Source organism: Pseudophryne corroboree, chromosome 1 (assembly GCF_028390025.1).
Source record: "Pseudophryne corroboree isolate aPseCor3 chromosome 1, aPseCor3.hap2, whole genome shotgun sequence".
Classification (NCBI taxonomy): Eukaryota; Metazoa; Chordata; class Amphibia; order Anura; family Myobatrachidae; genus Pseudophryne; species Pseudophryne corroboree.
This window is the reverse complement of record NC_086444.1, coordinates 1,014,326,607-1,014,351,252: the sequence shown is the minus strand read 5'-3', so window position 1 is coordinate 1,014,351,252 and position 24,646 is coordinate 1,014,326,607.

Below are 24,646 nucleotides of genomic sequence, written 5' to 3'. Positions count from 1 at the left end.
CCATGTCCACCTGAGCTGTTTGGAGGTACAGAAGAGCACGGGTAGCCACCACACCAGTTAATATGCAATTAAAAAGCTTTTAATTTTATTTATAGCAGCAATGCTTAGACATATTGTTCAAGAAAAGTCACAAAATGCAGTCAACAATCCGGGTATAGCATATTCACCCATTCCTTCAGGATATATATTAAAGAACCATCAGTCAACAAATTTGTTTCGGTGGAAACAGCCACCTTCATCCAGGACTGCCTGTTTCATAATTTCTGCAGAGCCTGCACTAGTTCAAATGCAAGGTAATCAAAAAGCAACAACAATTAGACATTCAATCAATGTGCTCATTAGATGACCATATATGGACTTTCACAACAAATACCTCTGCAGCATGTGATCACAATTGGCCACGTCACTACCGACATTCACATTCCGCAGTGCCAATAAAGCTGTAATAACAGCATCAGTGTCTCCTCACCTGTCCGACCACTACATCACCAGAAGTGACGCGACGGACGTCCGAGAATCAGACAGATCATCTGGGATACAGGTGTCAGGGTCCGGAGTCTTACCGGTACGCTGGGGCCGCGGGGCTGGCTTCCTTGGCGATGTGCGGGCAGCGGCGGAGGTGGGCTGCTGTGCCGGATCCGTGGGCAGCAGTAGCGGCGGTGAGGGGGTCCTCTCGTGGCGGCGGGACGCCGCTACAGTGGGTCGCTCTTGCTAAGCCGTTGCTAGGAGACCAGGGGCAGTGAGTAATGTGGCTTTGCAAAAAGGTCTGCATTACTGAGCGCCGCCATGTTGGAGACCAAGTTTTGAGCATAGTTCCTGTTTCCTGTCTCTTCCAGCCAATCCAGGGGAAGCTCTCCCTATAAAAGGGGGCTGGTTTAGGACAAGGATGCCAGTGCTTCAAGTTACAACCCTGTTTTAGCCTGTGCTCCCAGGATTCCTGCTGTATTCTGGTTCCTCCTGATCCTGCTTGGTCAGTTCTCTGTTGCTGCTGCAGCCCTGCCGTTTCTACCCTGCAACTGCCTGTGGAAGCGCCCCTGGAAAACCCTGTCCAGTAAGACTCTTTGGGCACAGTCGGCCCGCGTCTTCTGCCTCGTCTTTCAAGCTACACTCCACAGATCTCCTTCACCAGCCACGCCTTTGTACCACCGACCACCGCCTGCAGATTATTATCTTCAGCCTCGTTTTCCAAACCACAGTCCACAGTCCTTGTCTCCAGCCACGTCTTCAACCATCATCCACAGTTCCACAGTTCATCATCTACAGTCTCGTCTTTCAAATCACAGTCCACAGTTCTTTGCCTCCAGCCTCGGTTCTCTACCTCAGCCCTGTACATAATAAATACTTTCCACTGACTCTCAAACTCCACCTACGTTCTTCATTGCTCCGTGTCCCATGCGAAGGAACTATATCCAGCCCCCTCATCTGGTTTATTCACAGCCTGCTACCTCCTCGGGCAAATCTCAGCTGCCGGATCCTCAAACTCTGCTAGACGTGACAACAGGGACTCATGACACGGCGCGCATCACCGGAAGTGACGCACGCACACATGACTGCATGGTTGGCGGAAGTTAACACACTGCCAACCACTCGCACCGAAAATAACACAGATAGGGACAGTTGATCAATGCCAACCGCCCAGCTGTGTTAATCAGCACGAGTAGCGCAATGTAAAATATAGCACAATTGCAAGAATAATGATTACACATATAGAACAGCTTAAAAACACAGACATTGCACTTGATCTGTAATGGTACATCTGGTGGTATTATAAGATATTTCTACCATACCAAAATATCATAGCATTATCAAAACCTATAGATATAGAGTAGCTGTAATAATAAACAACCTGCAGACCATTCATTTATAATTAATATCCATGTGAGCTGCAAAAGAAAATCACAGTAATAAATCAGAAAATCACAAACAAGACAAAAGATTACTCCTGCACAATATGCCCACTTACTCCAAAGGATAATCATAAAAACGAGGAGAAGGTACATACCTCATTAAAACCAGATGGTGCCATACTGTTCAATTTGTAGATCCACTGGCATTCTCATTGCAGTAATAATGTATTCCCATCACCGCCCCTTTTGAGTGTCAGAATATGGTCTACTGGCATGAAATGGAAATCACGTAAAGTATGTTTCTCATAAAAAAAATGCTTTGCTACAGGCAGTGTGCTGGCATCTATACCCATTTGTGCTTTCTTAATTGATGAGCGGAGCATACCTAGTCTCTCTTTGATCATCCTAATGATTTTTCCTACATATAGTTTGTTGCAGGGACATAGAATAACGTATACAACAAATTTAGATTCACAGTTCAGTCTGTAGTGAAGAGGATAATCAGTGCCAGTTGTTGGATGATGAAACTGGCCACCAATTAGTATATGTGAACAATTCACACATTTGGAGCATTTATAAGCTCCCTTCCCTAGTTTCAACCATCCCGAACTTGTTGCCGGAGAGGAACTAATGTCTGAATATGTTATCTGCTCTTTCAAATTTTTGCATCGCCTGTAACAGAACAACGGCGGTTGTTGACATCATGGTCCCAATATAGGGTCTGAATGAATAATGTGCCAATGCCTCAAAACTACTGATCTGTTTACTACTGAAGTAATTGAGTATGTAGTTGAGAATGGTAATCTCATCGCACCAGGATCCCATTCATCTTGTGCCAAAAGGGCATCACAATTTAATGTTAAGCATTTAGTTATTGCTGCTGACACCTCCTCTGGCTCATACCCCCGTGCTAGAAATTTCTGACCCATTACTCCCAAGGCCTCATGTAGTCTGTACCTGTCAGATGTGATTCTGACCACTCTAATGAGTTGAGAAAAAGGGAGGCTCCTCTTCAGGGGTTGGGGATGAAAGCACGATGACAACAATAATGTGTTCTTATCCGTGCATTTTCTGAAGATGTTAGTCTTAAATTGACCATCACAAATTGTTATAGTAACATCCAAGAAATCGATTGTGTTGGGGCTACTGTTGCCGGAGAATCTAATTAAACCTGGAATATTATTCAAATGGTCTACAAATTGTGTAAGAAGGTCCACACCACCAGTCCAAATTAGAAAGAGGTCGTCAATATACCTCAAGTGGAATGCAACATAACGTGAATATATTGTATATCCCATAATGTGCTGACGTTCATAATTGTACATGTACAAGTTAGCATAAGATGGGGCCATATTTGGCCCCATTGCAGTACCATTGAGTTGAAGAAGAAAAGTATTATTAAACAAAAAATAATTCTTATGGAGTATCACCTCCATAAGTAAAGTTAAAAATCAATTGGTGGACCAGAATAATTTGGCCTGGCAGTGAGGACTTCCCTGACTGAGTCAATCCCTGTGCGATTTTCAATGTTTGTATACGAAAACACATCAAGACCAAACGTGTTTAATTTAACCAAAAAATCGGTGGTATCCTTGATGAAGTAAGGGGTTTTCTGTACTACAGGTTGGAGGTAGAAGGTTTACAAACTGTGAGAGAAGTTGCCCCAGGGACTGCCTTGAGGAAATAATGGGTCTACCCAGGGGGTTCACCTGTGACTTATGCCTTATACACATGACTTATACACAAGATATAGAGCAACAGCGTTATTGGAAATTCTTGCTCCAGGAATTTTATTCACCTGTTGTACAACAAGGACCATCAGGTCAAAGCTGCATTGATTAAAGACCATGTACCACTGTCTGCAGAATTCTTTATTACTGCATCCAATGGTGGGCTGATTCCTAATTCTAAAACCCCTTGGAATTAATTTATCCTTATGGCATTGGGATAGAGTGAGGCAGTGGAGCTCTAATTCTACCAGCCTCTTACGAAGCTTCACCAAGTCAGAAAATACTTCTGCTGGACTATCAACATCGAATGCTAATTGGTTAGTATCCGTAAACAAAATCTTGGAAATATATTTATCTAAAAATCATTTATTACCTAGTAAATCACCAACATCGAGATCCATCACAAATCAAGAACAGGTGCAAATAAGAAAATATATACTAAAACCACATACAAACATACACAGCATATCATTTCTTAAATAGTAGTTCTCAATCACGGTGCAGTATATGTATATATATATATATATATATGTACATATGTGTGTGTATGTCCCCCATATTATATATTAGCACAGAAAAGTTATATTGCGAAGTGAATCCAATATGCATGTTAGTAAAATAATCTTTCACGCAGCACCCCTTAATTCTCTATTCCTAAATATAACAGCAGTATCTGCATAAGAATATAAAAAAGGGGACGCACAGTAGTGAAGTACGATTACATTAAATTTAATAAACAACAGAAATGAACATACTTTAAATTAACAACTCACATATCTAAGATTGCCTGGCTGAAATTCTCTGCATTTTGAATACAGCACTCTCTGCTTATAAGCTGTATACACCTGGTCATCTGTCAATAACTGCACCCCTCAAGGCAGCTAGTTCCATGCCTTCCGACCTTGTAACATCAGCCCTTATGGCATCATTAATTGTCCTTTCCTCAGGACCACATATTGTAGGTAAACATGGTTATTTGTAATACACAATCCTGGGGAAAGAACAAGTAAGCGTCCTGTACATTGGGCCTAATTCAGACTGGTTTGCTCGCTAGGGTATTTTTGCTGTCGAGCATTTGCATAGTCGCCGCCCATAGGGGAGTGTAGTTTCGCTTTGCAAGTGTGCAAACGCATGTGTAGCAGAGCTGTACAAACAGATCTTGTTCAGTCTATAAGTAGCCCAGGACTTACTCAGCCGCTGTGATCACATCAGCCTGTCCGGGACTGGAATTGAACCCTCCCTGCAAACACCTGGACACGCCTGCATTTTTCCAACCACTCCCAAAAAACGGTCAGTTGACACCCACAAACGGCTTCTTCATGTCAATCTCCTAGCGAACGCCCATGTGAATGGATTCCTCGCACAAACCCATCACTGAGCAGCAATCCGCTTTGTACACATGCGATGTGCCTGCGCATTGCAGGGCATACACATGCGCAGTTTAGACCTGATCGCCCGCTGTACAAAACCGCAGCCTAGCTATCAAGTCTGAACTAGGACATGTAACAAACAATACTAACACTAAGATGGCGCCTATAGTGTTGTAAGTCTTGCACTCCTTCATTGGCTGCCTGACTCGTGGGATCTCACATTCTGGCCACCACAGCTGCAGCCTAGAGGCCAAGAAATCTTCATCTTCTGATGGAGATCATGGCTGGTATGTGGTTAGCATACTGACCATCAGGATCCCAGCGGTCACAATACAGACCAGAACCAAATCAAAGAAATGAGACAAATTAGACTTGCTCATTTTTTTTATTGAGGAAAAGGGTACAATATCACCTATCTGTGAGTGGAAAAAGTATGTGACCCTTTGCTTTCAGCACCTGGTATGACCTCCTTGTGCAACAATCAATAACTGTATGTAAATGTTTCCAGTAATTGTTGATTAGTCCTGAACATCGACTTGGAGGAATTTGACTCCATTCCTCCATACAAAATAGCTTCAACTCTGTTATGTTGGTGGATTTCCTCCCATAGACTGCTTGCGTCAGGTCCTTCCACAACATTTCGATTGACTTAAGGTCAGGACATTGACTTGGCCATTCCAAAAGTTTACATTTATTCTTCTTAAACCATTCTTTGGTCGAATGACTTGTGTGCTTTGGCTTACTGTCTTGCTGCATGACTCACGTTGTCTTGAGATGCATCTCATGGACAGATGTTCTGACATTTTCCTTTAGAATATTCTGATATAATTCAGAATTCATTGTCCCATCAATGGGGTATATTTACTAAGATTCGTAATTTCCGAAAATAGGTCAAAGTTCAATCACGAATGACATCGACAGTGTAAAACTGCAACTTTTTGAATTGATTACGATGGATTTACTAAGCTGTCGTATTCGTATTTTTCTTTGCTTCCGATGTCGATGTCATTCGTTTTTTTTTACCTATTTTTACGGCAGTGATTAGCAAAACACTGCCGTTTTTTTTTTACAATCAATCTCGGCCGGATCTGTGTGATCCGTGCTGGGGTTCTTCTTTTTTTTTTTTTTTAATTAAACAATGTAAAATCCCAAAAAAAAATGCGTGGGGTCCCCCCTCCTAAGCATAACCAGCCTCGGGCTCTTTGAGCCGATCCTGGTTGCAGAAATATGGTGAAAAAATTGACAGGGGTTCCCCCATATTTAAGCAACCAGCATCGGGCTCTGTGCCTGGTCCTGGTTCCAAAAATACGGGGGACAAAAAGAGTAGGGGTCCCCCGTATTTTTAAAACCAGCACCGGGCTCCACTAGCTGGACAGATAATGCCACAGCCGGGGGTCACTTTTATACAGCGCCCTGCGGCCGTGGCATCAAAAATCCAACTAGTCACCCCTGGCCGGGGTACCCTGGGGGAGTGGGGACCCCTTCAATCAAGGGGTCCCCCCCCCCCAGCCACCCAAGGGCCAGGGGTGAAGCCCGAGGCTGTCCCCCCCCATCCAATGGGCTGCGGATGGGGAGGCTGATAGCCATTTGTGATAATGAAAAGATATTGTTTTTAGTAGCAGTACTACAAGTCCCAGCAAGCCTCCCCCGCATGCTGGTACTTGGAGAACCACAAGTACCAGCATGCGGCGGAAAAACGGGCCCGCTGGTACCTGTAGTACTACCACTAAAAAATACCCAAAAAAACACAAGACACACACACCGTGAAAGTATAATTTTATTACATACATACACACATACATACATACTTACCTTATGTTCTCACGCAGGTCGGTCCTCTTCTCCAGTAGAATCCAAGGGCTACCTGTTGAAGAAATTCTACTCACCAGATCCATGGGTCCAGGCTCCTCGGCAAATCCAGGGTTAATCCACGTACTTGAATAAATAAAAAAAAACGGTGTCCCGACCACGAACTGAAAGGGGACCCATGTTTGCACATGGGTCACCTTCCCACGAATGCCAGAAACCCACTTTGACTTCTGTCTAAGTGGGTTTCTTCAGCCAATCAGGGAGTGCCACGTTGTAGCACTCTCCTGATCAGCTGTGTGCTGCTGTCCTCACTGACAGGCAGCACGCGGCAGTGTTACAATGTAGCGCCTATGCGCTACATTGTAACCAATGATGGGAACTTTCTGCCCTGCGGTTGACCTAAAGTGACGTCACCGCTGAGCAGAAAGTTCCCAGCATTGGTTACAATGGAGCGCATAGGCGCTACATTGTAACACTGCCGTGTGCCGCCTGTCAGTGAGGACAGCAGCACACAGCTGATCAGGAGAGTGCTACAACGTGGCACTCCCTGATTGGCTGAAGAAACCCACTTAGACAGAAGTCAAAGTGGGTTTCTGGCATTCGTGGGAAGGTGACCCATGTGCAAACATGGGTCCCCTTTCAGTTCGTGGTCGGGACACCGTTTTTTTTTTTAATTCAAGTACGTGGATTAACCCTGGATTTGCCGAGGAGCCTGGACCCATGGATCTGGTGAGTAGAATTTCTTCAACAGGTAGCCCTTGGATTCTACTGGAGAAGAGGACCGACCTGCGTGAGAACATAAGGTAAGTATGTATGTATGTGTGTATGTATGTAATAAAATTATACTTTCACGGTGTGTGTGTCTTGTGTTTTTTTGGGTATTTTTTTAGTGGTAGTACTACAGGTACCAGCGGGCCCGTTTTTCCGCCGCATGCTGGTACTTGTGGTTCTCCAAGTACCAGCATGCGGGGGAGGCTTGCTGGGACTTGTAGTACTGCTACTAAAAACAATATCTTTTATTTTACAACAAAGGCTATCAGCCCTCCCATCCGCAGCCCATTGGATGGGGGGGGACAGCCTCGGGCTTCACCCCTGGCCCTTGGGTGGCTGGGGGGGGGGACCCCTTGATTGAAGGGGTTCCCACTCCCCCAGGGTACCCCGGCCAGGGGTGACTAGTTGGATTTTTGATGCCACGGCCGCAGGGCGCTGTATAAAAGTGACCCCCGGCTGTGGCATTATCTGTCCAGCTAGTGGAGCCCGGTGCTGGTTTTAAAAATACGGGGGACCCCTACTCTTTTTGTCCCCCGTATTTTTGGGACCAGGACCAGGCGCAGAGCCCGATGCTGGTTGCTTAAATATGGGGGAACCCCTGTCATTTTTTTCCCCATATTTCTGCAACCAGGATCGGCTCAAAGAGCCCGAGGCTGGTTATGCTTAGGTGGGGGGACCCCACGCAATTTTTTTGGCAAAAATAAGCACTTTCCCACCCCTTCCCACTGATATACATGCACGGATCTCATGGATCCCTGCATGCATCTCAAATCACGGAAAAAAAAAGCAGGTCTGTTTTTTTTAGGACTTTTTTACGAGTTGTAATTTTTCACGGCAGTGTTTTGTGTTTTTTTGCTTTGCACTTCTTAGTAAATGACCGAGATTCATATCTAAACAGGCGTAATTTGACTGATGGTGTATTCATTCGTAATTTTTTACCTGAACTAGCAAAAAATTACGAATGCCCTCATCACTGCCGTGATTAGTGTTTAGTAAATGACCGAGATTAACCGAGATGACACTTTGAAGAAAAAACGGCATCTCGGTCAAAATCGGGAGCTTAGTAAATATACCCCAATGATGGCAAGTCGTCCTGGGCCAGATGCAGCAAAACAGGCACAAACCATGATACCACCACCACCGTGTTTCACATATGGTATTTATGCTGGAATGCAGTGTTCTCCTTTCTCTAAACACCGCTAGGTAGCTGCAGCACCTGGCTACTTCTCACATAGGTAGCTGGGCAGCACTGCAGCTTCCCGTCCTTGGTATGCTCTGCCCCTCCCGGCTTCACCTTCTGTGTCTGCAGCATCTGAAGAGCTGCAGTGTTAGGGTGGTGGAGGATGGTGGAAGCTGCTGCTCCGTGGCAATGTAAGCTGGGATAGACTGGTGTCACTTTTCGGCACTGGAATGCGTGTCCATACTCACACACATGTGAAAGGGGGCACAGGGTGCGCGGCGCAAGACATGGGGCAAGGACTCGCGGCACACCCCATATTTCTTAGAAACAGGCACTTCAGGTGGTGGGGTGGACAAACCAGAGTGTGCTGCGCTCTGCCTTCTCGATTCTCTGTATGACCAGACCGGCCCACCAGCCCTTCTGGCAATTGCCAGAACTGCCAGATAGGCAGTCCTGCCCTGAACGTAAGTATAACCTAGCATACACACACACACACACACACACACACACACACACACACACACACACACACACATACATTGACTCCCCTTCCACCGTATTGGGTAACAGGAGCTCTGCTTGGCGTTGTGTAAAAGGGGTCCCTACCTGGAAAAATGTCTAAAAGGGTTCTCTGTCTGGAGTAATGTGTAAAAGGGTGCTCTACCTGGAGTAATGTGTAAAAGGGGGCTCTGCCTGGAATAATGTGTAAAAGGGTGGTCTGCCTGGAACAATGTATAAAAGGGGGCTATGCCTGGTATAATGTGTAAAAGGGGGCTCTGTCTGGAGTAATGTGTAAAAGGGGTCCCTGCCTGGAATAATGTGTAAAAGGGGGCTCTGCCTGGAATAATGTGTAAAAGGGTGCTCTGCCTGGAACAATGTATAAAAGGGGGCTATGCCTGGTATAATGTGTAAAAGGGGGCTTTGTCTGGAGTAATGTGTAAAAGGGGTCCCTGCCTAGCATAATGTGTAAAAGGGGTCCCTGCCTGGCATAATGTGTAAAAGGGGGATCTACCTGGTATAATGAGTAAAAGGGGGCTCTACCTGGTGTAATGAGTATAAGGGGGCTCTACCTGGCATAATTTTAATAATGGAGACTATTGTGTGGCTTAATATGAATTGGTATTATTCTGTAACCATGACCCCTCCCCACGAAGCCTTGTATCTATATTTTTGCGATGTGCCTTCGGGCACACTTTCCCTATTTTAGTTATGAGGGCACCAATTCTCTTTTTGGCACGGGGAACCGAAATGGCTACTTACGGCTCTGGTAAAAGCTCTCTTTGGGAGGGAGACCAGCCACTCTACTCTGTAATAAAACTGAACATGCAAGAGGGTCTATATAATAAAGAGATCGGTATCATACTGTATATAAGTTCAGTACAGCACAGAAACAAGTTAGATACGCCCCTTATAGACGGCTTATATTTGCTTGACACATTTGCATGTTTAAATTTTTGCATCTGACATACTCAAAATACAGGTGCAGAGCTGTAACTGGAAGTACCATAGAACTTCTGGCTAGGAAATATGTAAACAGGAGTACACAATAGATCAGACTTTGCCACTGTCTCCAGGTATTAAAGCATTTTATTACTGCTAATTAATAAATGTCTCAACTGAAAAAAGCCTAGTCTGCCTAGTAAACCAATATTGCCACTTGCTGACCCAGTAGAAAAATGGGGCATAATGAGTGTATCATCACCAAGTTGTGAAAGTGTTTAATCTACAGTAACACAGTTGTTGGTAAATTTGGGCTTTAAATGAAATTTGGTTTTAGAATCTTCTGAGAATGCTGATAGATTACACCGGTCAACACGAATTTTGAGTCTGTGTTCTGCATATCTGATTTTTATTTCTTCCACATTACTAATTAAAGAAAAAATTGTTTTACCCGAAAAAGTTTGCTTTTGTAGCTATCAGAATGAAATTACGGATTTTAAGAAAATTTCCCTATTTTCTTAACTTTATTGTATGTAAAAATAAAACAAACTTTTGTTATGAATTTGACAGGCTGTCTACCCCAGAGACTTTTATCTTATTTCCGTGCACTGTTTATACTCTTATTTGTTACATGTACAGTGATCTATTCTGCAGAACTTCAGCTATATTATATGGACAATCATTCCAGTCAGTATTAATAAAAGGTTTACAGTTCCAGAAATCTTATTGTCTGTGCATTGAGAGATGGACATGGTTTAGCAATCTGAATAGCTATACACTGCTTACATGTAATGAGGGTCAGAACACCACTTGCTTTCCTCCCGCTCGTCCCCTCCCTTACTTACTAAAACACGCTTCTCCTTATATGGTCATTCAAAAACGTTAATATTTATTGATCATTGTAAAAGGGACAAAAGCAAAGTTTTTAAATAATAAATGAAGGTTTTGGTTATTTTTCGATATCGAGAATCAGAAAATAGTCATTAAAATAAAGACTAAATTTTTTTTTTGTTATTTTACCTATTCCCCAGAACATTTTGCCCCAGATCCTGCTAACCAATGTCTACTAGAACTATTTAATACAATATTGATCTGCTATTAGGGAGTATTAGTACAACACGTTAGACTGGTAACAGACTACTAACACCTACAAGTAATATTTTAAAAATCAATAAAACTATAACCATACATCCACAAAAGAGGAGTCCCACTGCTTAATGGAGACAGATATTTTCAATCTTTGTGTTGCAGCTATTTTTGTCAAGTTAAATGTATTAATCCCAGCACTTTTCCAATTTTCTTAGACTTGGCCAAGAGTTTATATTTGTGAAATAATTGTGTGATTTTATGACACAAGTATTCTGGCTATTTCTCATCTTATTCTTTTCTCATGTCTGTTTCTCTCATGAGGACAAGATTGCAGGATTTTATTAGTTTTCCAAGTTTTTTTCTGAGTTATTGCTCAACAGCGTCTGCCTACAATTACATATTAACCACACTACTGGATCAGACAATCCGTCTTTACGTCTGCAGATGACTGGAACTTCCTGCACAAAAGACAGAAGTGTCTCTACATTTCACATACAGCTGCTCTTGTGTAACTGCACAAGAGCACAAGGCTGCATGTGGGGCCTGGTGCCGATCACATGGTTGTGTCAGCTTATGGTAGGGATAGGGGCAGTGGCGGTACAAATGCAGCTCTAATGAAGTTAACGGGCCTACAGCCGGTGGCATTACAATGAGTAACACTGACTCATTATATGCTCCAGCAAGCTGCTGCACCACCCACTACAAGTGTCCCAACTCAGTAATGCTAGCTAAATATTGTCTGCAGTACGTGCCGGCCGGGGAGAGGTGAGGGGCACTCTCACCTCAGCTCCTCCCCTTTCCTTCTTACTTTCTGGCACCCGGCTTCCTCTCTGTCACTGAGCAACTGTACTTGGGCACGGTGATCTGACGTCATGATCTGGTGACCATCCCTGGTGACAAACAGAAGAGAACAGACTGGTAGTTAGTTCCAAGTGCAGCAGCAGCCCCTCCTATCCACACCAGGTAGGAAAAAATATTAATGATACACTAGACAGAGGACAAGTGGCTAGTTCTGCATATCCATATAATCTCAGATTCTCTCTCAGTAGTCGGACAGTTCAGCCAGCCCATGTCCATCCCTGGCCTGTAATAAATATATACTCCATGGCATCACCCACTGCCTCTGCCCATCACCATTTACTGCTATCCACTGGCTCTCCCCGTCACTAGAGATGAGCGGGTTCGGTTTCTCTGAATCCGAACCCGCCCGAACTTCATGTTTTTTTTTCACGGGTCCGAGCGACTCGGATCTTCCCGCCTTGCTCGGTTAACCCGAGCGCGCCCGAACGTCATCATGACGCTGTCGGATTCTCGCGAGGCTCGGATTCTATCGCGAGACTCGGATTCTATATAAGGAGCCGCGCGTCGCCGCCATTTTCACACGTGCATTGAGATTGATAGGGAGAGAACGTGGCTGGCGTCCTCTCCATTTAGATTATAAGAGAGAGAGATTTACTGGAGCTTAGGACTAGGAGGAGTACTGTAGAAGTGTAGAGAGTGCAGAGAGTTTACTAGTGAGTGACCACCAGACAGTGCAGTTTATTTAATATATCCGTTCTCTGCCTGAAAAAAGCGATACACACAGTGACTCAGTCACATACCATATCTGTGTGCACTGCTCAGGCTCAGCCCAGTGTGCTGCATCATCTATATATATTATATATCTGTCTGACTGCTCAGCTCACACAGCTTATAATTGTGGGGGAGACTGGGGAGCACTGCAGTGCCAGTTATAGGTTATAGCAGGAGCCAGGAGTACATAATATTATATAGTGAGTGACCACCAGACAGTGCAGTTTATTTAATATATCCGTTCTCTGCCTGAAAAAAGCGATACACACAGTGACTCAGTCACATACCATATCTGTGTGCACTGCTCAGGCTCAGCCCAGTGTGCTGCATCATCTATATATATTATATATCTGTCTGACTGCTCAGCTCACACAGCTTATAATTGTGGGGGAGACTGGGGAGCACTGCAGTGCCAGTTATAGGTTATAGCAGGAGCCAGGAGTACATAATATTATATTAAAATTAAACAGTGCACACTTTTGCTGCAGGAGTGCCACTGCCAGTGTGACTGACCAGTGACCTGACCACACTGACCACCAGTATAGTTAGTAGTATACTTATATTGTGATTGCCTGAAAAAGTTAAACACTCGTCGTGTGACTTCACTTGTGTGTTGTTTTTTTTTTTTATTCTATAAAAATAAAACTCATTCTGCTGACAGACAGTGTCCAGCAGGTCCGTCATTATATAATATATAATATATACCTGTCCGGCTGCAGTAGTGATATATATATATTTTTTATATCATTTATCATCCAGTCGCAGCAGACACAGTACGGTAGTTCACGGCTGTGGCTACCTCTGTGTCTGCACTCGGCAGGCAGTCCGTCCATAATTGTATACCACCTAACCGTGGTTTTTTTTTCTTCTTTATACATACATACTACTACGACATCTCTTTATCAACCAGTCTATATTAGCAGCAGACACAGTACAGTACGGTAGTTCACGGCTGTGGCTACCTCTGTGTCTGCACTCGGCAGGCAGTCCGTCCATAATTGTATACCACCTAACCGTGGTTTTTTTTTCTTTCTTCTTTATACATACATAGTTACATAGACATCTCTTTATCAACCAGTCTATATTAGCAGCAGACACAGTACAGTACGGTAGTTCACGGCTGTGGCTACCTCTGTGTCTGCACTCGGCAGGCAGTCCGTCCATAATTGTATACCACCTAACCGTGGTTTTTTTTTCTTTCTTCTTTATACATACATAGTTACATAGACATCTCTTTATCAACCAGTCTATATTAGCAGCAGACACAGTACAGTACGGTAGTTCACGGCTGTGGCTACCTCTGTGTCTGCACTCGGCAGGCAGTCCGTCCATAATTGTATACCACCTAACCGTGTTTTTTTTTTCTTTCTTCTTTATACATACATACTACTACGACATCTCTTTATCAACCAGTCTATATTATTAGCAGCAGACACAGTACAGTACGGTAGTTCACGGCTGTGGCTACCTCTGTGTCTGCACTCGGCAGGCAGTCCGTCCATAATTGTATACCACCTAACCGTGGTTTTTTTTTCTTTCTTCTTTATACATACATAGTTACATAGACATCTCTTTATCAACCAGTCTATATTAGCAGCAGACACAGTACAGTACGGTAGTTCACGGCTGTGGCTACCTCTGTGTCTGCACTCGGCAGGCAGTCCATAATTGTATACTAGTATCCATCTCCATTGTTTACCTGAGGTGCCTTTTAGTTGTGCCTATTAAAATATGGAGAACAAAAATGTTGAGGTTCCAAAATTAGGGAAAGATCAAGATCCACTTCCACCTCGTGCTGAAGCTGCTGCCACTAGTCATGGCCGAGACGATGAAATGCCAGCAACGTCGTCTGCCAAGGCCGATGCCCAATGTCATAGTACAGAGCATGTCAAATCCAAAACACCAAATATCAGTAAAAAAAGGACTCCAAAACCTAAAATAAAATTGTCGGAGGAGAAGCGTAAACTTGCCAATATGCCATTTACCACACGGAGTGGCAAGGAACGGCTGAGGCCCTGGCCTATGTTCATGGCTAGTGGTTCAGCTTCACATGAGGATGGAAGCACTCAGCCTCTCGCTAGAAAAATGAAAAGACTCAAGCTGGCAAAAGCAGCACAGCAAAGAACTGTGCATTCTTCGAAATCCCAAATCCACAAGGAGAGTCCAATTGTGTCGGTTGCGATGCCTGACCTTCCCAACACTGGACGTGAAGAGCATGCGCCTTCCACCATTTGCACGCCCCCTGCAAGTGCTGGAAGGAGCACCCGCAGTCCAGTTCCTGATAGTCAGATTGAAGATGTCAGTGTTGAAGTACACCAGGATGAGGAGGATATGGGTGTTGCTGGCGCTGGGGAGGAAATTGACCAGGAGGATTCTGATGGTGAGGTGGTTTGTTTAAGTCAGGCACCCGGGGAGACACCTGTTGTCCGTGGGAGGAATATGGCCGTTGACATGCCAGGTGAAAATACCAAAAAAATCAGCTCTTCGGTGTGGAGGTATTTCACCAGAAATGCGGACAACAGGTGTCAAGCCGTGTGTTCCCTTTGTCAAGCTGTAATAAGTAGGGGTAAGGACGTTAACCACCTCGGAACATCCTCCCTTATACGTCACCTGCAGCGCATTCATAATAAGTCAGTGACAAGTTCAAAAACTTTGGGTGACAGCGGAAGCAGTCCACTGACCAGTAAATCCCTTCCTCTTGTAACCAAGCTCACGCAAACCACCCCACCAACTCCCTCAGTGTCAATTTCCTCCTTCCCCAGGAATGCCAATAGTCCTGCAGGCCATGTCACTGGCAATTCTGACGATTCCTCTCCTGCCTGGGATTCCTCCGATGCATCCTTGCGTGTAACGCCTACTGCTGCTGGCGCTGCTGTTGTTGCTGCTGGGAGTCGATGGTCATCCCAGAGGGGAAGTCGTAAGACCACTTTTACTACTTCCACCAAGCAATTGACTGTCCAACAGTCCTTTGCGAGGAAGATGAAATATCACAGCAGTCATCCTACTGCAAAGCGGATAACTGAGGCCTTGGCATCCTGGGTGGTGAGAAACGTGGTTCCGGTATCCATCATTACTGCAGAGCCAACTAGAGACTTGTTGGAGGTACTGTGTCCCCGGTACCAAATACCATCTAGGTTCCATTTCTCTAGGCAGGCGATACCGAAAATGTACACAGACCTCAGAAAAAGAGTCACCAGTGTCCTAAAAAATGCAGCTGTACCCAATGTCCACTTAACCACGGACATGTGGACAAGTGGAGCAGGGCAGGGTCAGGACTATATGACTGTGACAGCCCACTGGGTAGATGTATGGACTCCCGCCGCAAGAACAGCAGCGGCGGCACCAGTAGCAGCATCTCGCAAACGCCAACTCTTTCCTAGGCAGGCTACGCTTTGTATCACCGCTTTCCAGAATACGCACACAGCTGAAAACCTCTTACGGCAACTGAGGAAGATCATCGCGGAATGGCTTACCCCAATTGGACTCTCCTGTGGATTTGTGGCATCGGACAACGCCAGCAATATTGTGTGTGCATTAAATATGGGCAAATTCCAGCACGTCCCATGTTTTGCACATACCTTGAATTTGGTGGTGCAGAATTTTTTAAAAAACGACAGGGGCGTGCAAGAGATGCTGTCGGTGGCCAGAAGAATTGCGGGACACTTTCGGCATACAGGCACCACGTACAGAAGACTGGAGCACCACCAAAAACTACTGAACCTGCCCTGCCATCATCTGAAGCAAGAAGTGGTAACGAGGTGGAATTCAACCCTCTATATGCTTCAGAGGTTGGAGGAGCAGCAAAAGGCCATTCAAGCCTATACAATTGAGCACGATATAGTAGGTGGAATGCACCTGTCTCAAGCGCAGTGGAGAATGATTTCAACGTTGTGCAAGGTTCTGATGCCCTTTGAACTTGCCACACGTGAAGTCAGTTCAGACACTGCCAGCCTGAGTCAGGTCATTCCCCTCATCAGGCTTTTGCAGAAGAAGCTGGAGACATTGAAGGAGGAGCTAACACGGAGCGATTCCGCTAGGCATGTGGGACTTGTGGATGGAGCCCTTAATTCGCTTAACAAGGATTCACGGGTGGTCATTCTGTTGAAATCAGAGCACTACATTTTGGCCACCGTGCTCGATCCTAGATTTAAAGCCTACCTTGGATCTCTCTTTCCGGCAGACACAAGTCTGCTGGGGTTGAAAGACCTGCTGGTGACAAAATTGTCAAGTCAAGCGGAACGCGACCTGTCAACATCTCCTCCTTCACATTCTCCCGCAACTGGGGGTGCGAGGAAAAGGCTCAGAATTCCGAGCCCACCCGCTGGCGGTGATGCAGGGCAGTCTGGAGCGACTGCTGATGCTGACATCTGGTCCGGACTGAAGGACCTGACAACGATTACGGACATGTCGTCTACTGTCACTGCATATGATTCTCTCAACATTGATAGAATGGTGGAGGATTATATGAGTGACCGCATCCAAGTAGGCACGTCACACAGTCCGTACTTATACTGGCAGGAAAAAGAGGCAATTTGGAGGCCCTTGCACAAACTGGCTTTATTCTACCTAAGTTGCCCTCCCACAAGTGTGTACTCCGAAAGAGTGTTTAGTGCCGCCGCTCACCTTGTCAGCAATCGGCGTACGAGGTTACATCCAGAAAATGTGGAGAAGATGATGTTCATTAAAATGAATTATAATCAATTCCTCCGCGGAGACATTGACCAGCAGCAATTGCCTCCACAAAGTACACAGGGAGCTGAGATGGTGGATTCCAGTGGGGACGAATTGATAATCTGTGAGGAGGGGGATGTACACGGTGATATATCGGAGGGTGATGATGAGGTGGACATCTTGCCTCTGTAGAGCCAGTTTGTGCAAGGAGAGATTAATTGCTTCTTTTTTGGGGGGGGGGGTCCAAACCAACCCGTCATATCAGTCACAGTCGTGTGGCAGACCCTGTCACTGAAATGATGGGTTGGTTAAAGTGTGCATGTCCTGTTTTGTTTATACAACATAAGGGTGGGTGGGAGGGCCCAAGGACAATTCCATCTTGCACCTCTTTTTTCTTTTCTTTTTCTTTGCATCATGTGCTGATTGGGGAGGGTTTTTTGGAAGGGACATCCTGCGTGACACTGCAGTGCCACTCCTAAATGGGCCCGGTGTTTGTGTCGGCCACTAGGGTCGCTAATCTTACTCACACAGTCAGCTACCTCATTGCGCCTCTTTTTTTCTTTGCGTCATGTGCTGTTTGGGGAGGGTTTTTTGGAAGGGACATCCTGCGTGACACTGCAGTGCCACTCCTAGATGGGCCCGGTGTTTGTGTCGGCCACTAGGGTCGCTAATCTTACTCACACAGCTACCTCATTGCGCCTCTTTTTTTCTTTGCGTCATGTGCTGTTTGGGGAGGGTTTTTTGGAAGGGACATCCTGCGTGACACTGCAGTGCCACTCCTAGATGGGCCCGGTGTTTGTGTCGGCCACTAGGGTCGCTAATCTTACTCACACAGCTACCTCATTGCGCCTCTTTTTTTCTTTGCGTCATGTGCTGTTTGGGGAGGGTTTTTTGGAAGGGCCATCCTGCGTGACACTGCAGTGCCACTCCTAGATGGGCCCGGTGTTTGTGTCGGCCACTAGGGTCGCTAATCTTACTCACACAGCTACCTCATTGCGCCTCTTTTTTTCTTTGCGTCATGTGCTGTTTGGGGAGGGTTTTTTGGAAGGGACATCCTGCGTGACACTGCAGTGCCACTCCTAGATGGGCCCGGTGTTTGTGTCGGCCACTAGGGTCGCTTATCTTACTCACACAGCGACCTCGGTGCAAATTTTAGGACTAAAAATAATATTGTGAGGTGTGAGGTATTCAGAATAGACTGAAAATGAGTGTAAATTATGGTTTTTGAGGTTAATAATACTTTGGGATCAAAATGACCCCCAAATTCTATGATTTAAGCTGTTTTTTAGTGTTTTTTGAAAAAAACACCCGAATCCAAAACACACCCGAATCCGACAAAAAAAATTCGGTGAGGTTTTGCCAAAACGCGTTCGAACCCAAAACACGGCCGCGGAACCGAACCCAAAACCAAAACACAAAACCCGAAAAATTTCAGGCGCTCATCTCTACGGCCGTCACCCTCTCCTGTCCCTCTCTGGCTCTCCCCATCACCCACTCCTGGCATCCTCTGGCTCTCCCCATCACCCACTGCTATCACCCTCTACCTCTCCCTGTCATGACAGACAGGCCGATTTCCCAGATACCTCAATTTGAAGATTGCCACCAGTGACGTAAGGTTACCTCCGTACGAGTTTTTAATGAAAGCCTAGTAACTGCCACCAGCAAAAGAACCTGAAAACTACAACATATGGACACCAGGCATTCCTTTGCAGCTATCTGCATCCAGAATTATTAATTGCACACTCACATACACTTCATTAGTAGCTGTAGATTCACCAAGTGACACGGAGAAAACACTAGAACTAATTATCTTTTCATTCAAACAAAATACTCCAAGGTTTGATTATAATAAAAATAGGATTACAAATTGACAGAAATACAGTAAATAAATCTCAGAAAAATAATAGGAGATATTAACTCAGAAGCCTAAATTTACACACGAATTTAGAATCCTGCTATGGGGGATTACACAGTTAGCTTATTGGATCACTTCCAGCCATAGCTGCACCCCATGAGAATGACCACTCACTCTTGATGGAGAAGTCTCTTTAAACTTTCCCAGCTGTCCTCATCCCTCCAACCCATGGGTTTTTTTAGCCAGCTTAATGCTGGGCACTCAATATGAAGGTATCTTATGCTTTCACATATAGCTGTCTTGCAAATACATTGGGGAGGGGGACACAGACATTCCATTCTCTTTACTTTATTATCTCTGACCTAAGTGACCAGATTGTTTGAAGATGAGGATTGAATGATGCAGTCTTCCACCCCCCAAACATTTATGACTGGTACAGGATTAGAGATCACTATCTGTTGGCTGAAAATACATCTCTCCTTCTCCTATTTTATTGCTGGGGTTTGGATAAAGGGGGGTACTCACGGAGCGATCGCTGCTTAAAATCTAAGCAATCTGACTAGATTGCTTAGATATTAAGCAGCGATCACTCCGTGTGTACCCCTCACAGCGATGCGCAGCCCCGCACATCGCTATCGCTGGTGCTGGATTGGCCTGCATGCAGGTCAATCTATCTGGTCGCTCACTTCACTGCTGGGTGAAATTATCGCCCCCCCTGTCTCGCCCTGCACGCTCAGCACACATCGTGCTGTGCTGAGCGGGGGGAGAGATGTGTGCTGAGCGAACCGCTCAGCACATATCTCTCCCCAAATCGGCCCGTGAATACTGGTCTTAAGAGCCCCTTTATCTATTTTCCTGGCTCCAAAAGCCATCAATTCTTCACCCAGGGTTGTGCATGCATAAGGTCATATATAGGACACATTTTATTGATCGTTAGGTGAAATAAAACCATTTCTTTACATATTCTGACATAAGATACATTTCTGATATTGCTTACTGCGTGAAAATGACACATCTTCGTCACACTCGCCATCACCCTCTTTTGTCACCCGCTGCCCAGCCTCTCCATATCATCCTTTCCTGTTACCCTCCGCCTCTCCCTGTTACCTCACTTGCTACTGGAGAGCCTTCTGCATCCCAGGAAAGCAGCTCAGCCTGCGGGTCTACAGAGGCACTCAGAGTCTGCGTCATGATCCGATCTGCGACATTGGTACAGATGTTTCTGCAGTTGTACAGTGTCGGGCGGAAATGATGTGACAGCAGCATGCGTCCCTATGCTCAGGAAGCTTCTTCCCATATTAGCATAAGTCACAGTTGCGGATGACAAAAGATTGCAATGACAATCACATCAACAACAACATCTGAATGAAGCCCAATGGCCAGTGTGGCTTTTTGCTTGCACATGCACAATCCCCTGCATTAGGTTCGATAGTGGCATGAGCATAAAGTAGTAAAGCAGGCTACCGTGGCACGTGACTCCAAATCAGCCCCTATGGGGAATCTTCTATTTGGGATAATCTTTGAAGAAAGTATGCCAGGAACATATATCATATTAAGTTGATCCATAAATGAAAAGGAACCCAGGTGGTGCTCAATGACACGCACATACAAAACAACAATTAAATAATAAACAAGTGGTGCAAGTGGTGGCACCATGGATGAACACCACTTGCACTGTAGGGCTAATTCAGACCTGATCGCTGCTGTGCATTTGCGCATGATCAAGTCTGAATTACCCCCCTGTAATTCCATAAAGGTTTTTATGTAATCAAAGCAGAAGTACAAATGATCTTCTGCAATAGTGTCTAGCTTAGGTAACCTTATTCTAGGGTGAAACCCACTAAATGCAATTATTCCAGGTACCCTTATTAATGAAAATTACAAATCTATGGTGATAGCTGTTCTAGTTATTTGACTTGCTAAGAAGTTGGACCCCTTTCTTATTTATTGCTATGTATAACAAAATAAATGTAGTAATTTAATTGGCTGTCTTGTTACTGTGCCAGGTTGAGTTGGGGAAGCATGCCTCCAGGGGCGGATTGGCCATAGGGCTCACCAAAAAGATTCCTGGTAGGCCTACATGTCTGTGGGGCCTGTTTTGTGTGTTGCCATGTGGCTCCACCCCCCCACCCCCCCACATTATAGGCAGCCCTCTGCACTCAGTACACTGCATTGTCCCCATTCATTCTGTTATTCCATCTCTGTGGTACAGCAACTCTGCCATTAACTGATGCTACCATGGCTAAATGGTATGTTATACCTCTTGTGCTGCCCATGTCGGGCCACTTCTACAAAATGTTACAGGGCCACTTTTAGTTCCCAATCCGCCCCTGATCTGCAGCAATAGACACAAGAAAGGACGCCATTGCGTTTAAATCAGGCCCTATGAGGAGGGATCCCGCTCCTCTCAACAGACCCCAACCTCTCATCAAACTGCACCTCCATTAGGGCTTGTTCCATAAATTTTCCTGGGCTGGTTTTCCATCCCAATCCCCCCCTGCATGCCTCTCTGCTGTGGATCAAGGGAAGAGGACGCTATTAACATTAGAAGAAATATATAAGTCTGATTTGGTCTAACCCTTCCTTGGTTGCATCCACTATTCATCACCTTTGGCAACCTGTGACAGACAATCAGACCAGGGTGTTACATATTGTAGACCAAAAAAGTGACAAATAGATACGGGAAGATATATTAACCCTGGAGAATTGATAAGTCAGTGATGAAGCTGTGATAAGTGGAAGGTGACAACGCACCAGCCAATCATTACTGGTTTGAAAAATTACAATTAGGAACTGATTGGCTGGTGCGTTATCACCTTCCACTTATCACTGCTTTATCACTTCTCCAGGCTTAATACATCTGCCCCATATACCTGGTGCAAAACCACTTGAATCTCCTGATATTTTCAGTGGCCCTATTTATCAGAATCGCCAATTCATTTTACCTAAATACATTTTGTTATGCAAATTTAGCATTATACCTTTGCCAGAGAAGCAGAATGATAGGTTACGCTATCATTTTGCATCATAGTTCAGCGTCAGCATCTTCTCCAGGGCCGGACTGCCCATCTGGCACTTCTGGCCAATGTCAAAAGGGCCGATCCTGTCACACAGAGAGCCAGGAAGGCTGCGTGCAGCGCAGCCTCCGACTCTCTGGTCTGACTGCTCCCCCACCCGTCTCTATGGAAATAGGGGAATGCCGCGAGTCCATGTCCCCCTGACTCATTGCATGCCCCCAGAGGTAGTGTCCGCGTGCGCGTGCACGCACATGCCAGGACCGATTTCGGCCCCCAGTCTGTCCCTGGTCTGTACTGAGCATGCATGGCCTTTGGGTTACATATGCATCAATTCAGGGGTAACAGAGAGGGATCACGAGGATCTCCAAAAGAATCGGTAGAAGAGAAGCCCACAGGCTTTGCATTTTGGAGACTGGTAAATCTGACAGCATATAGGCCACCAAAGAAAATTTTGGTGGCTGCTTTGTGATATCTGAGATCTCTGCTATGTTCCCCCCTTAAATCCTGGCTATCCTTAATATTTGCAAAAATTCTTTTATAAATTTGCCCCTAAAGTTTTAAACTAAACATACTAATACTTGTGTTTATAAACAAGTTATTCTGAGCGGTTTTGGACATACTGTACGTCCAACTGTGTTAAATTCTCAAAGGCCACACTTTGGAAGTTAGTGTACGTTACATGACAGAAGAAGCAGTTACTAACCTAGATACAAGCACTTGGCTTCTAACAACTGTTCTGTTTAGTCATAAATCCTCCATTGTATACTAAGAGTTTTCTAGCCACTTGGCAGGGAATGTTGTGTATTTGTGTCATTATTCTGAATACAGTCCAGTTCAGTTCATTCTTTCAAAATGTAATTTCCGACTATTGAACAAAGTCTCTAGTCTGCATGGCTGTACAGAAAAATCAGATCATGTTTATCATCAGAATCAAATTGCTTGCAATGAAATTGTATTTACTTGATAAGTGCGGTGACATGGTAGTTAATGTCCCTGACCTAATAGTCAGTTAGAGAGTTATTACTTCTATTATGTACTATGAAATCTGAACTCAAATGCTTAGAAAACACACAATCAATTGTAAGGTCCTCATCTTTTATCTGACAATTTAGGCACTTGTTCTGTCTGCCATGGCATTTTCTGGTTCATACAACACATGTTGCCAGTAACGTCACCAAACCAAATTCTTACATGCACAATACACTGCAAGCCGGACTTGGGACTGTAAATAAAAACAGAAAAATTAGTAAAAAGAAAAATAGAAAAAAAAGATTATTATTTCAATTCCAATCCTGGCAATCACAATCCTGACAGCGGCATTCCGATGGACAAAGGGGGTCATTCCGAGTTGATCGCTAGCTGCTGTTGTTCGCAGTGCAGCGATCAGGCTAAAATTCAGCATTTCTGCGCATGCGAATGCACCGCAATGCGCACGCGCGACGCACGGGTACAAAGTCCTTTGTGGTTTTGCACAGGTTCTAGCGACATTTTCATTTGCACTGGCGGCCGCAAGAAGATTGACAGGAAAGGGGCGTTTCTGGGTGTCAACTGACCGTTTTCAGGGAGTGCTTAGAAAAACACAGGCATGCCAGGGAAAATTCAGGAGTGGCTGGGCGAACGCTGGGCGGGAGTGGGACGTCAAAAGCCAACCCTTCAACATTAGAATCAACGCACACGAAGAGTAAGTCCAGAGCTGGTCTTGTTTTGCACAAAATGTTTTTGCAGGCGCTCTGCTGCACAAGCGTTCGCACTTCTGTAAAGCGAAAATACACGCCCTGGTGGGCAGCGACAATGTGTTTGCACGGCTGCTAAAAACTGCTAGCTCGGAATGACCCCCAAAATTCCAATGGATCTTGGTATTTTTAACTCTATCCCTAACCATCACCTTCTGCAACCACAGCCTAATCCTAAACCCCTCCCCTGCAGCTTAACCCTCCCCTTAGTGCCTAACCCTAACTCCAGCAATTCCGTCTGGATTCTGACAATCGGGATTCCGCTGTTGGTATTCTGAAAGTTGGGATCCCGACTGTTGGGACCTGAAAAGATCCCATTTCAATGTATTTGGCAAAGGAAAACTTTTAAATAAATAATAAATATGTTTTTCCTTTCCAGAGCCTCTGCTATAGCCATCATGAGGAGTGGAAGCCATTACCGAAGGTAGGTGATACATATTATTGGCAGCAAAGTGTCAGCGAGCAAGTAACTGTGCACAAGCCATGTTGCAATGCAAGGAGTGCAAGTACCTTTGTTTTTTGCGTGCAGGGTAAATACCAGCTGCATTTGCATGTAGCCCAC